Raw genomic sequence first — 12077 nt, forward strand, 5'->3', positions numbered from 1 at the left:
TATTTGTAACAGTGTGCCACAGTTTTACAAAAAGTCAAAATATTTTTTGTTTAGAAATACTCTACTCGAGCTCTGGTCAATCAATTTGGAAGAAAAGTTTAGACACAGTGGAGTAACTAAATATAAAAAGCAGCTTCGTCTATATAAAATTACTAAACCAATCAAATGCAAAGCCTCCCCCCTTGGCCAGAGAAATATTTCATTTTAGTTACCAGAACTAACGTTATAAGAAACCCCTTTCAACGAAACAGACTGGTGCGCCATCTTGACAAAAAGTCAGTCTTGTGCGTGAAACAAGGTCGCGGTTGTCGTTGGCTACACCACGTCATAAAGTAAACACGCATCAGCAGATGGCTACCACAACAAAGACACTTTTTCTGTTGACATTAAAACAGATTGAACAGGTATAAAAATATGAGTGTGACCCACTCCTAGTACAATTGTTTTCTAGTTTTACAGCCGTCACGTGCAAGAGATGTAACTGATAAAGAGGTAGAGAAGTAAATACTCTGCCAACCTAAATGCTAACATCTTAGTTTGTATTATGCATCATTTGATCAATGTTTATCACACCTCTAGTTACTGGTAAGTAACACCATTGGACATTTGAAAAACACAGACGCTAACGTGTGGTGTAAATTATAATTCAAACACCAATTTTTCTTGTAACAGATTCAGCAAAACTTGGGGACAAAAGCTGTATAGCTTACTGTTCGTTATGATAAAGCCATAAACGTCTTCATTCTAGTAAAGTATCAACTTTATTACTTTCTTTATCAGTGTGATTTAACACTGTTTAAAAGGGTGAAGACCTGTGGACAGGCCCATTTGATCAATGTTTATTGTTTATCCCCCATTTTACAAACGATCATTTATTAGGTTTTAATGAGCTAAGAAACGAGTACATTTGCAAAACACAAGTCATAAATATAAAACGAACAAAGTAAGCCAGTCTCACACGATCAAAACTTAAAGCAACAAAAAGTCTCTTTACCTGAACACTTTAAGAAAATCTCTTATAATCACTGTTGCCACTCTCTTGTCATGGAAAAGTAGCCTACTAGATTTGACTGAAAAAAAACACTAGATTCACAAAAAAAACACTAGTATCATAAATACACGATCATTTACATGCATAATGTACAAAATGACAGCCAATGGCGTTAGTGAGTGTTAAAAGTCCTTAAAATTTCAAAGTAGAACTGAATTTCCTTGAAAGTGATAGCCCTGAAGTCATACAGTAGCCGTAGGAGAGTAAAACATTTTGGGGGGGGGGGGGCGAACAAAATTTTCCCAAATTTGGCCTTTGCCGAACAAAATTTTCCCAAATTTGGCCTTTGCAAATATATTGTCAAAAACGCAATATTACTCACAATCATCTCTGAGGTAGCGTAGTCTAAGAACTCCACACTCATCAAATGTAAGCCGACGAAATGCAAGCCCTATGGTAGACTACGCTACCTACTTTAATCTACTTTGAACACTTTTCACAGTCATTTGTGTGTATTTTTTTAAAGCATTTATGCTAAATATCGCAAATTTGGTCATCACTGGGTGTAACTAGACAAAAAACTCGAGTCCACTTTGAAAAGCACTACAAACACATTGATGCAGCCAAACAAAAATAGGTGGGGCTACTTTGAACACTGTCGAAACTTATGCACACCAACATAGCGGTAAATCGCTAAAAAAACACTAGATAGCAAAAATAAACACTAGAACACTAGATGCAACCCAAAAACACTAGATCTAGTGGAAAAACACTAATAATAATAATGTTATGGTTTTATTTATTGTCGCTCTACAACAGCTAAGGTCTTTTAGCGACAGGGCTCATGTTTAATTTTTATCAGGTTTTACGATGTTATCACATTATTACCCGATTTATTCTCACTGCGTTACGCAAGAAAGAACACAATCGGTACCGTTTTTAAAGTCTTCGGTTTGACCCGACCTGGAATCGATCTCAGATCTACCAGCACCAGAGCCGAAGGCGAAACCACTCGGCCACTGAGCTGGTCGGAAAAACACTAGGAGTGGCACCACTGCTTATAATGCAAACGGGCTTGCTGACACTGAGTGAGCCTAGAGGGGCGAACAAGAAAACAATCAACTTAAAGCGCGCCGACCAGAGAAACCATAATCTAGAAACATAATGTAAAATAAACATAAATTTACAACAATTCTACTTCGGTCTAGAAGAAGAAGTTCTTTTATTTTGCATCATCAGCACATGCGAAAAAAAAAACAATACAAGATTACAATGTGAGCTAGGTTGTTTGCTGATGATGACTGGAGTGACAGAAGGACCGAACTGGTCATCAAGTCTGCCACACCCATGTGGTGTCATGGCTTATTTGAAATGGAACGGTGTCGAAGTTGAACGCAAATATTGATTGATTGATTGATTGATTTGATTGATTGATAGATATATATTATATACAACATAAAAAACAATACACATACGAAATTTAATAGTGCAATGTAAAAAAACAGGAATACTAGAAATGATGCAAAAATACAAAATGGCATATACAATATACATACAACACAGCATACTGATAAGACAAAAGCGAATATACAGTAATTAGCGAGATACGGTGAGAATAAGTAGAAGCAGTTTGATGGTACTCTAGGCTACCAGTTACTTATACTCAGACATTAAGTGCAGTTTTAATTTTTTAGAAAACATACTAATTGTTTGAACTTTTCTTAGCTGTTCCGGTAATTTGTTCCAAGTGTTTGTTCCAAGAAATTTAATTGAGCGTTGGCTAAGCTTTGTACGCATTCTTGGTTTAAAAAGCATATCTTTCTTAGCACCTCTGGTATTATAGTTATGAGTTTCCTTACTAGGACGAAATGACTCAAAAAAAAAAAAAATTGCTGGTAGATGTCCTTTATTGCTTTTACAGTATAAACGAACTTGCATACTTCTATTAAAAACATGTCTTCGACTTGTAGCAAGTTGCTTTTATTGAAAAGAGATTTGGTGGGAATTCTGTCCTTAATCTTGGTGAAGTTTAAACAGCGAATGATGCGATTGTGTACCAGATTTAAAAGATACAGTTCCGTTTTAGACGCACGACCCCAACAGATAATACCATACATTAGGTGGGAGTGAACTAGAGCATAGTAAACTGCTCTTAATGTCTGGGAATTTACGTACTTTCTTAATCGATATAGAGCACCACAGCTTTGAGAAAGTTTTGTTGAGATTATATTGATGTGGTGTTTCCATGATAACGACTCATCAAATGTTATTCCTAAGTATTTGTAGGTGTTTGTGCGTTGCAAACTGGTATTTTGAAAAGTTATTTGTAGATTTGAATTTTCTCATACAAACTGTGACCCAAACAACGTGTATTTGGTTTTGCTTACATTAATTGTTAACTTGTTTGTATGCATCCAGTTTTGAATCATTAGGAGGTTAGAATTCACTTTTTCTTGCAATCTAGTAGGGCTTTTATCCTTAATACATAGTAGTGTATCATCAGCAAACAAACGAGTCTCAAATTCAGAAGCGTGATTAAGGTCATTAATGTAGATAATGAACAACAGTGGACCAAGAACTGAGCCTTGGGGTACACCACATTTGATTTCTTCATATCATTTAGAATTTGTAAAAATAAATAATTCTTTGTAACTTACAATTACTCATATTCGCTTCAAAATAAAAGCAATTATTTCTTATTTTCTTTCATTTTGGTTGTCAAGACGCAAACATACGATACCACACTGAAAATAAACGAGAATATCGTGACCTTGTTCAATAACTTCTTAATAATCTTCAATTTTCAGCATTGCGACCTTTCTTAGTTTTTCAAGATTAAACATTTCTATCTCTAAAATCCAGAGCTGAATCCCTGCGCAACCAATGCCGCCGGTTGGGTTAATAAAATGGTGTGAGTTTGAGCAAACAAACCGAGGTAAAAACTTTGCAAATAGAAGAAAAATTAGGCTACATGATTACCAAATGCACCTCTGTACCTGTTACTTGATCGAATTATTCAACTGCATGTTTGAAATTTGTTAAAAAGTAATCGGTAACGTCATTATAACGTTGTAACCCTAATAATGCGTTCACATCACAATATTCACCCACACAATGTGTTTGCTAAGACAGTTTTCTGACAATGGAAAGCATGTCTAATTATTATTACAATAAAAGAAGCTCCACTTATTGTGTTCGGCTGCAGCAGGAACTTTTTGAAAAATATAAACTTAACATAAAATATTATAAACTCTTTCGGTATTGTTTTAATTTGACTATTTTTGTGCATTTGCCATTATGATTTACGTATTGTCATTTCATTCATGTTCATGTGATCAACGAGAAATCATACCGTAAAAGAACCAGGATTACCTGGTATTTATTGCTATACAACAACTCAAGCAGCCTACTTCATGCTAGTGTGTGATTCAAAAGTTTTTCTTTTGTAACTTTGTGTAAGAATTATCACGCATTTACGTTCTCGATCGAATAAATTTCTCGACTAGTGCATATTGCCCTGATGAGTATCATTGATGCAACCGATCTTGCTGGCCGAATGTATTATAATTTATTTTATGCTAACACTTGTACCAATGGTCGAATCGCGCTGAAGAATCTTGTGTTGCAGAGAAACGCGCTGTTGATGCAGCACAGTTACCTTCATGGTATGCGTGAAGCATATAAATAATTTCTTTCTACTTAGAAAATTGCATTGTTTGTTATTGATGGAAAGTATCCCCCTGTTCCATATTGGTCTGACGCACACTTCTTTACGCTGGCGGGATAAATTAACTTGACGTAGCTGAACGAGAATAAACCAGAGTGATGGAATGTCGTTGAAATAGGAGGGAAGGAACAACTCATTTAAAATCGCCTTTGTCATGATCAAGTCATATTTCAAAAGGTTGCGTAATTTCCTCCATGCTGGAACTTGTGACAACACTAGCAAAGGCTGTTTAAACAATCCTATAGGATACAATGTATCCCCACGCATGTTAAGGCTACATGAAAAGCAACTTTAACAAATACAAGAATGTCAGTTTCACTCTATTTCTTTGAAATTGTGCAATTAATCTTGAAATAGCAACACACTGAACACAGACTTAGTTGTAACAACATCAACTCGATGACTTTTGACATTGCCTAATCAACATAAGAGGGACTTTGTATGTTTTAAAATGATCACAAAAGAGGCTTCTTCATTCAAGTACGTTGGAATTTGTTTTAAAAGTTACATCACACAAAAGCTATTTCAATAGTTTGGTGTTTGTCAAATAGGAGCCACGGTGAATAGGGAAAAGTATTTGAAACATTTTTTTTAAACAAAAACAAAATTTATCGCCATAAAAATTCATTTTAAATAAGAAAAAACGAAGACAAAAGAATTATCATGGATGTTCTAACAATCACTTAGCACTTGGTTGTGTTTTTGTACTCTTCTGCATTTTGTTCTCATTTCGAGCAACTACCCAGACAGCAAATCAACTGTTTTTTACATTCGTCTGCAGACGTTAAATCAATGTAAAAACAGTTGATTTGCTGGCTGCTGATAAACGAGCAAATTTACTTCGATTTTGAAACTAGTCCCGCAGCAAACGAATTATGTATCAAAATTAGAGCTGTTGGCAGTAGCGGATCTACGAAACACATTTTGAGTTCCGACAAACCAAAAATTGTAAGTTAGCACAAAAAATGCAAAAGTTGATGTCCAAAACAACAAAGATTGTTGTAGGAGATCTAAGGATTTTGCTTCGACAAAATGTTTATAAACTTTGTCTTGTGATGATTGATTTTGGGTGCTTTGTGGCCCAAACATTGTTTTCCGTTTTAAGACGCACACTTTGTATTTGGCCATTTTCGTCACTTCAATCATAAATCTATACTTCGGTACTGTAGATGTTGGCAACTTGGCAAGTTAAGTTCGACTTTTGTTTATTAATGGCAGAAGAATTTGAATAGTTCATGTTTTGCAAACTTTTGAATGGCCTATAATGTTGACTACAAGAAGTTGGAAACCAGTTCCAATGGAAGGAGACTGTTTTTTTTTTGACAAAAGCTAATAATAACATTTGCTTTCTATTTTTGCATAACAGAACTTGTGAGGAAAATTGCTGTTATTTCCGCTTGCTCCTTTTCACAATGAACAAACTTCAATCAGCATATTCTTGATTTTCACGTAGCATTAAAATTCAAAAAGTGCATCCCAGCCTCCGCGATATTATATAGACGATCTTACAACATAATACATAGTTTACTTCATAGGCCTACATCTATTACTACCTGAATAAATGAAATTTAATTGTCAACTACACGTAGACGAGTGTTCCTACTTATTGTTATCTTCAATTTTAGGAAGTCATACCACTAAGCTCCTTAGGTCCATGATCCTTGACCGACCATGGGATGCAAATTATTTCGGAATAGTTTATATCGTTTTATTTCTTATGTTCTTTCCAATTTTTTTTGGATTGTTTTTGTTCCGAAAAAACTCGTTTGTGAGAAATTGTTTCGTTTGGACCCAAAAGAGTTTCAAATAGCATTTTTAAACTCTGCTTAAAATTAATTTAATTCAGTCAAAAGTATGATTAAAATTAATTTAATTCAGTCAAAACTCTTCTTCAAATTCTAAAAAACGTACCAGACTTAAGTGTTTTTCCAATTCACAGCGACATTCAATAATGACAGAATGGTTCTCTTTTATTGCCAAAACGGGATATGTTGTAGCCTACACAACAAATAAATACGTCGTTTCAACGAAAGCATATCAAACTGACAACGCCATAAAGGAAAAATTCCCAGCCGTTTGTGAAACAACAATGTCTAACTAGAAGAAAAGGCTTTGGAAAATGTACAAACTATGTAGGTGTTTAAATCCACAGTAGAACAAAAGACACAGAAATTCTTGGAAGTGTTACTGGCTACAAATAACTCTCAAAAGCACTTCATCCCCGTTCATAGACGTCATAAATCAGTGGGATCAAATAGTTTAAAGAAAACATGTCGTTGACTTCATTGAGTAGATAGAGTAATTCTTTTTGAACTCACAGTGACTACAGGAGCTGTCATCAATATCCCATACAGACAACTCGGTAACTTTCAAGGCGTGGTAAAAATAGGTGTAAGCGAAGGGCTGGGTTAGTCTGCAAACAGCGAGCATAAACTCGCTGGACGAGAATAGTTATTTTACTACTACACCCTTGCCAAATACAATCACAGTTAAGTTACATAACTACACTCAATCCGTAACAGAACGAGACTACGCTTCGATCACACAAGTGCAGATGCGCATGCAACAACTTGTTATTTGCACAAAACTGATGTATTTTGATGGATATGGTTGGAGCACAAAAAAGAGGGCGTAGCAGACCGACTTCTCGCCTCCGCGTTTTAGTGAAAATGTCCCCACCTTATTACATTGAAACTGACAGGATTGATATACCTTATTGCTAAAGCACTTAACCATGCTAACTTTGAAGAGCGATTTTAGGCAATAGCAGTATTTTACATAACAGCATTACAACAAATCTTTGGTTTCACAATGGCGATCAAAGAGCTATGCTTCCTAAATACTTAATGCAAAAAGAATTTACAAAGCGGATTGCGCTATACCAGGGGTTCTTAAACTTTTTTTTAAAGCAACCCCTTAAAAAATTGATTTGCGTGGACCCCCTTTGTGGCCTAGTCCGAGAAACTTTTTTGATCAGCATGAATTGGACATAACGCAATAAAATTAAAATGAATTGGTAATAAAATCTATGTTTTGAAATAGCAAATGCAGATTGTTTTTCAATATCTTCGATTTAATTTCATTAATGTGAAGGATGCTGCTGTTTGTTTTCAACAAGAACATGAAATTGTGATTTCGTCTTGGATAGGGCAACACGCATGTCGTCATTTGCATCCAACCGGTTTCGACTCTTCGTTTTGATAGTTACCAAAGATGAAAATCCTGACTCAAATAAATATGTAGTCGCAAAAGGGATTATAGAAGCCATGGCTCTCTTTACCAAAAGAGGATATGCTTGCGTCAACGAACTCAAAAAATTGTAAATACCTTTCGAATTGAAGGGCATTCTTAATGATTCCATTGCCCTTAGTTTAATGAACTCCTTTTGCAAGGTCCTCATCACTGATAGATTCCAGTTCAACGAGGAAAGAGCAATGTTTCCATGCCGTATTTTGCATCCAATATCCTCTGCGGCTAAGCAGTAACCTCAGAAAGAGTTTTGCAATGCTTCCAAATGTCTGTGTGCAGAGAAGATGGTAGAGCATTACAAAATGCAGTTCCATTTTGAAGCATCAATTCTTCCAACGTTGAGAAATTAGAATAGTTGTTAGTCTCCAATCTTCTTTTCCACAGAGATAACTTGTCCTGAAAAGCTTTAAGTTTTTCAGAAGCGTCCATAGTTTCTTAGTAAAAAAGAAACTTTCATTCGAAGTTCAAATAAGCACTTCAAAACTTGTCCCTTGACAGCCAGCGAACTTCTGTATGATAGAGGAGAACTTCATGTTCCGCTCCCATTTCTTGACATAACCTCTTGAATATTCGATGGTTCAAAGCGCAAGCTCTGATAAAATTAACGATTTTCACACTACCAGACAAAATTTCTTTCAAATTTGTTGGGAGAGTTTTCGATGCTAATGCATGGCGATGTAAAAAGCAATGAGTAACGATGACCTGAGGAAAATCATTAGCGCTGTTTGAACTTAATCTCTTTTCTTTTGAAAAATTTATTGCATGTTTGAAATTATACACTAAGATTTCCATTGGGCCTTCATGGATCCCCTAAAACTAGTCCGCGGACCCCTTGGGGGTCCACGGACCCCAGTTTAAGAATCCCTGCGCTATACCCTCATGATTTACATGTATAAAAACATAGGGAGGGTAACTTCGTTACTCCTGCACAGACGTCCAGTGGCGTGCGCAGGGGTGGAGGGCATTGGGCGATGCCCCTTATTTTAAAGAAATGTTTCAGTAATTTAACGAAGTAGACGTCATTTAATATGGTTTGGATAGCAATGTCAAAGCAATTAATAATATTGCTATAGACAGCAAAAAATCTATGGCTCAATCCCCTGTGCCTATACCACTACATACGTCTACGGTACCTAAAAAAAATGCAGCGTAAGTGATAGTTATTGCTCTACACAAAACCAAAGTAGGCCTACAAACTATCTTCACAACGCATGTAGAATGAGAAAATCAAAACTCTTCACAAAGCAAACAGACATCTGGCTGCAGTCGAAAAGATGACCCTGGTATTTTCAATGAGATTTATCTTGGCGCGCAAACATAAGAAGTCTGAAATTAATAGGAGAATTTGTCAGAAGGTAAAGAGAATTATTTTTACGGAAACAAAGCTTTGAGAATGGATCAGTACACAACTTATAGGAATTTCCAGCCAGCAAAGTTAACATTTTTCATTGTTTTAAAGTATGATGACTTCGAAAACGATGTTACGACGGCAAATTTTGCTATCTGGGATATTATTCAAACAAAACAAAGTTCAAACTTAACCAATCATGTCTAACAAACGCCAATAGAGTTACCGTGTAAGCTGTAGTAGCCTACTGTAGTATAATTGTACCTACACAATTGCATATTTCATACTCATTTTTTTGGTGTTTCGTTTCAAGCAGTGTTTGAAAATGTTGTCACATTTATGTATTGATTCAGGTCCGCCGTCGAGTTTGGTGGCTGGGTAATCCTTGACCAGGTGATTGACGTCATGATTTTGGGCAAAACTGTCCAGCTATTTGGGAAAATTAATCTCATCAGGATGTTTCGACGTCTCACGGGCTTAGAAATTTACATAATTGTTATAATTTATGAGATACATTAATATTTTCCAATAAATATGTCACAACTCACAAGCACGTTTTGTACTACGGACCGTGTCCTGTTTATAGGGCTTGTTCGTAGCATTTAAGTGGGTAAAACATAACAGCTTCAGTTTAGGTAGATTGGTAGAAAAATGTAAAATAAAAATGTTTTCTTTGGAGTGTAAACATTCAAGTTGAGAGTAATCTATAAACACTAGAAAAGCATTGGACCTAGATGTCTAAGCAATCCCATATTCAATCAAATTAAAAGTTTCATTCAGTTTGTCTAACTTAGCGAGGAGTATTTCTGAAAAGAAATCAAATGGTTTGCTACTTACAGTAGATGTTAAATATAAAACTTTGCCTTATGGTTTTGCAGTTACCTACCGGCTACCATTGTTGCAAAATGCTATAAAAGTTGCTGGTCAAATCTGGAATAGCAGCTGTTTTTCAATGCTTACAGACTAATCTTAGTAAATATTTTCACAGATGAAACAGGTAAAATGCCCTAAAAATCAGTTCGGCATTCATTTATTCATACAGTGTGTTTTCAATTGTTTTGCCAAAATGAATTGAAACGTTTTAACAATTGCTTGATGGATCAAAAAAACTAAAATACCGCTAAAAAACTCCGTGAAGTGTGAAAACTGACTTCTAAAGTGTCCTGCTAAACATAAAATTCTGCCATTGGATTTTGGCTTGAAAGGTCGTCTGTAATGTCGCTAGTCTGCAACGTCTTTGTAGGCTACTTGATATTGTTTGAAACGTATCTGTATACACTGGAGAGTGTTGTTCAGACGTTATTGTTATGCAACAAACTGTTGTATGGATGACAAGGTGACATCTTCCTTTTCCTACAACTTTGCGAGTGTGACGTAAACATGTCGAAGACGACATCGTCAATTATTATTGGACCAACCCCGTCTACCAACTGAAGAGGAAGTGATCAAGGACTGGCTGTTATTCAGTAGCTTTTCGTTATATTCCAGGAAACATCATCAGTATGGTGTGGTAGTGATGGTGAAAAGAGACCCCCTTCCTAAATTGATTGATTGAATTTTATCATTGGACAGGAAAAGCTTCCTTTAGAGCAGTGGTTTCCAACCTTTTTGTTGTCACGGACCCCTTTAGACAAATTATTAATTCTGCGGACCCCTACCTAAATTTTGCCTAAAACTCAATCAACATACTATTGACTATTGTAATAATTATGCTACTCAACTACTGTGCTGTGTCATGTTGCGTTGCCGCTATGACTCCTGCGGCAAATATCAGGTTAAACAGTTGCTCAAATAAGAAACTGAATGAATTGTTCAAGAAATGTCAGCAGTATTTGAATATTAAGGTGACCCAAAGTGCCATGCCGAAACTTTTTCAACGTAAGCAAATTAAATGAGAGGGCTGTTGGCTGTTGTTGCCTTTCCTGAACTAAACGACTGAACTATGCTTGAGTTTTTGACAATGCAACACGCATGTCATCTTCAACGTCCAGGCGATTTCGATGTTTAGTTTTTATTGTAACAAGAGCTGAAAATGAATGGTAACAAAACACTAACCGCTTGCTTTGCCAAGAATGGGTAGGTTTGCAGCTGTGAGCACCAAAATTCTTCTACAGGTTTTGAATGAACTTCAATGCGTAATAAGTTAATAAATCTTTTGATCTCAAATCAATTGGGTCATCTTTACTGAGATCGTCATCGCTAATGTTGTTCTTTGTTCTTGTCAAAAAGAAAAGGATTTCGAATCCATGTTTCAACTTCGTTCGGCAGGTGTTCTAAATTAAAATAACGTTGAAATGAGATTTGCAGGGTTTCCAAGTGTGCGCAAAATTTTTCTCTCATAGAAATCAAAAGAGTACATTCTCTTTGAGTTTCATCCATCAAGATAAGATCTTCTAACATTGGAAAGTTAGTGTAATTACCTGCTTCCAATCTGCGTATCCAAACGGCAACTTGGCTAAAAACGCTTTCAGTTTTTCAGCTGCATCAATTATTGTCACACCTGGTCCTTGAATGCCACGATTAACATTGTTAATATGACCGAAATTATCGGCTAAGTAGGTCATGCCGTATAAAAAGCTTTTACTCTCAAACAATTTTGAGAGGGGACTTCCTTTTGCTTTCAAAAGAGTTGATACTTCATTTTTTAGCTGCTGCGGTCGTTTTAAAACTTCTCTAGATAACCAACGTACCTCAAAATGATACAAAAGTATTTCGTAATCTGACCCTACTTCTTGACAGAGCGCTTTAAAAGTACGGTGGTT

The sequence above is a fragment of the Aplidium turbinatum genome, chromosome 6 (assembly GCF_918807975.1).
Source record: "Aplidium turbinatum chromosome 6, kaAplTurb1.1, whole genome shotgun sequence".
In the NCBI taxonomy this organism is placed as follows: Eukaryota; Metazoa; Chordata; class Ascidiacea; order Aplousobranchia; family Polyclinidae; genus Aplidium; species Aplidium turbinatum.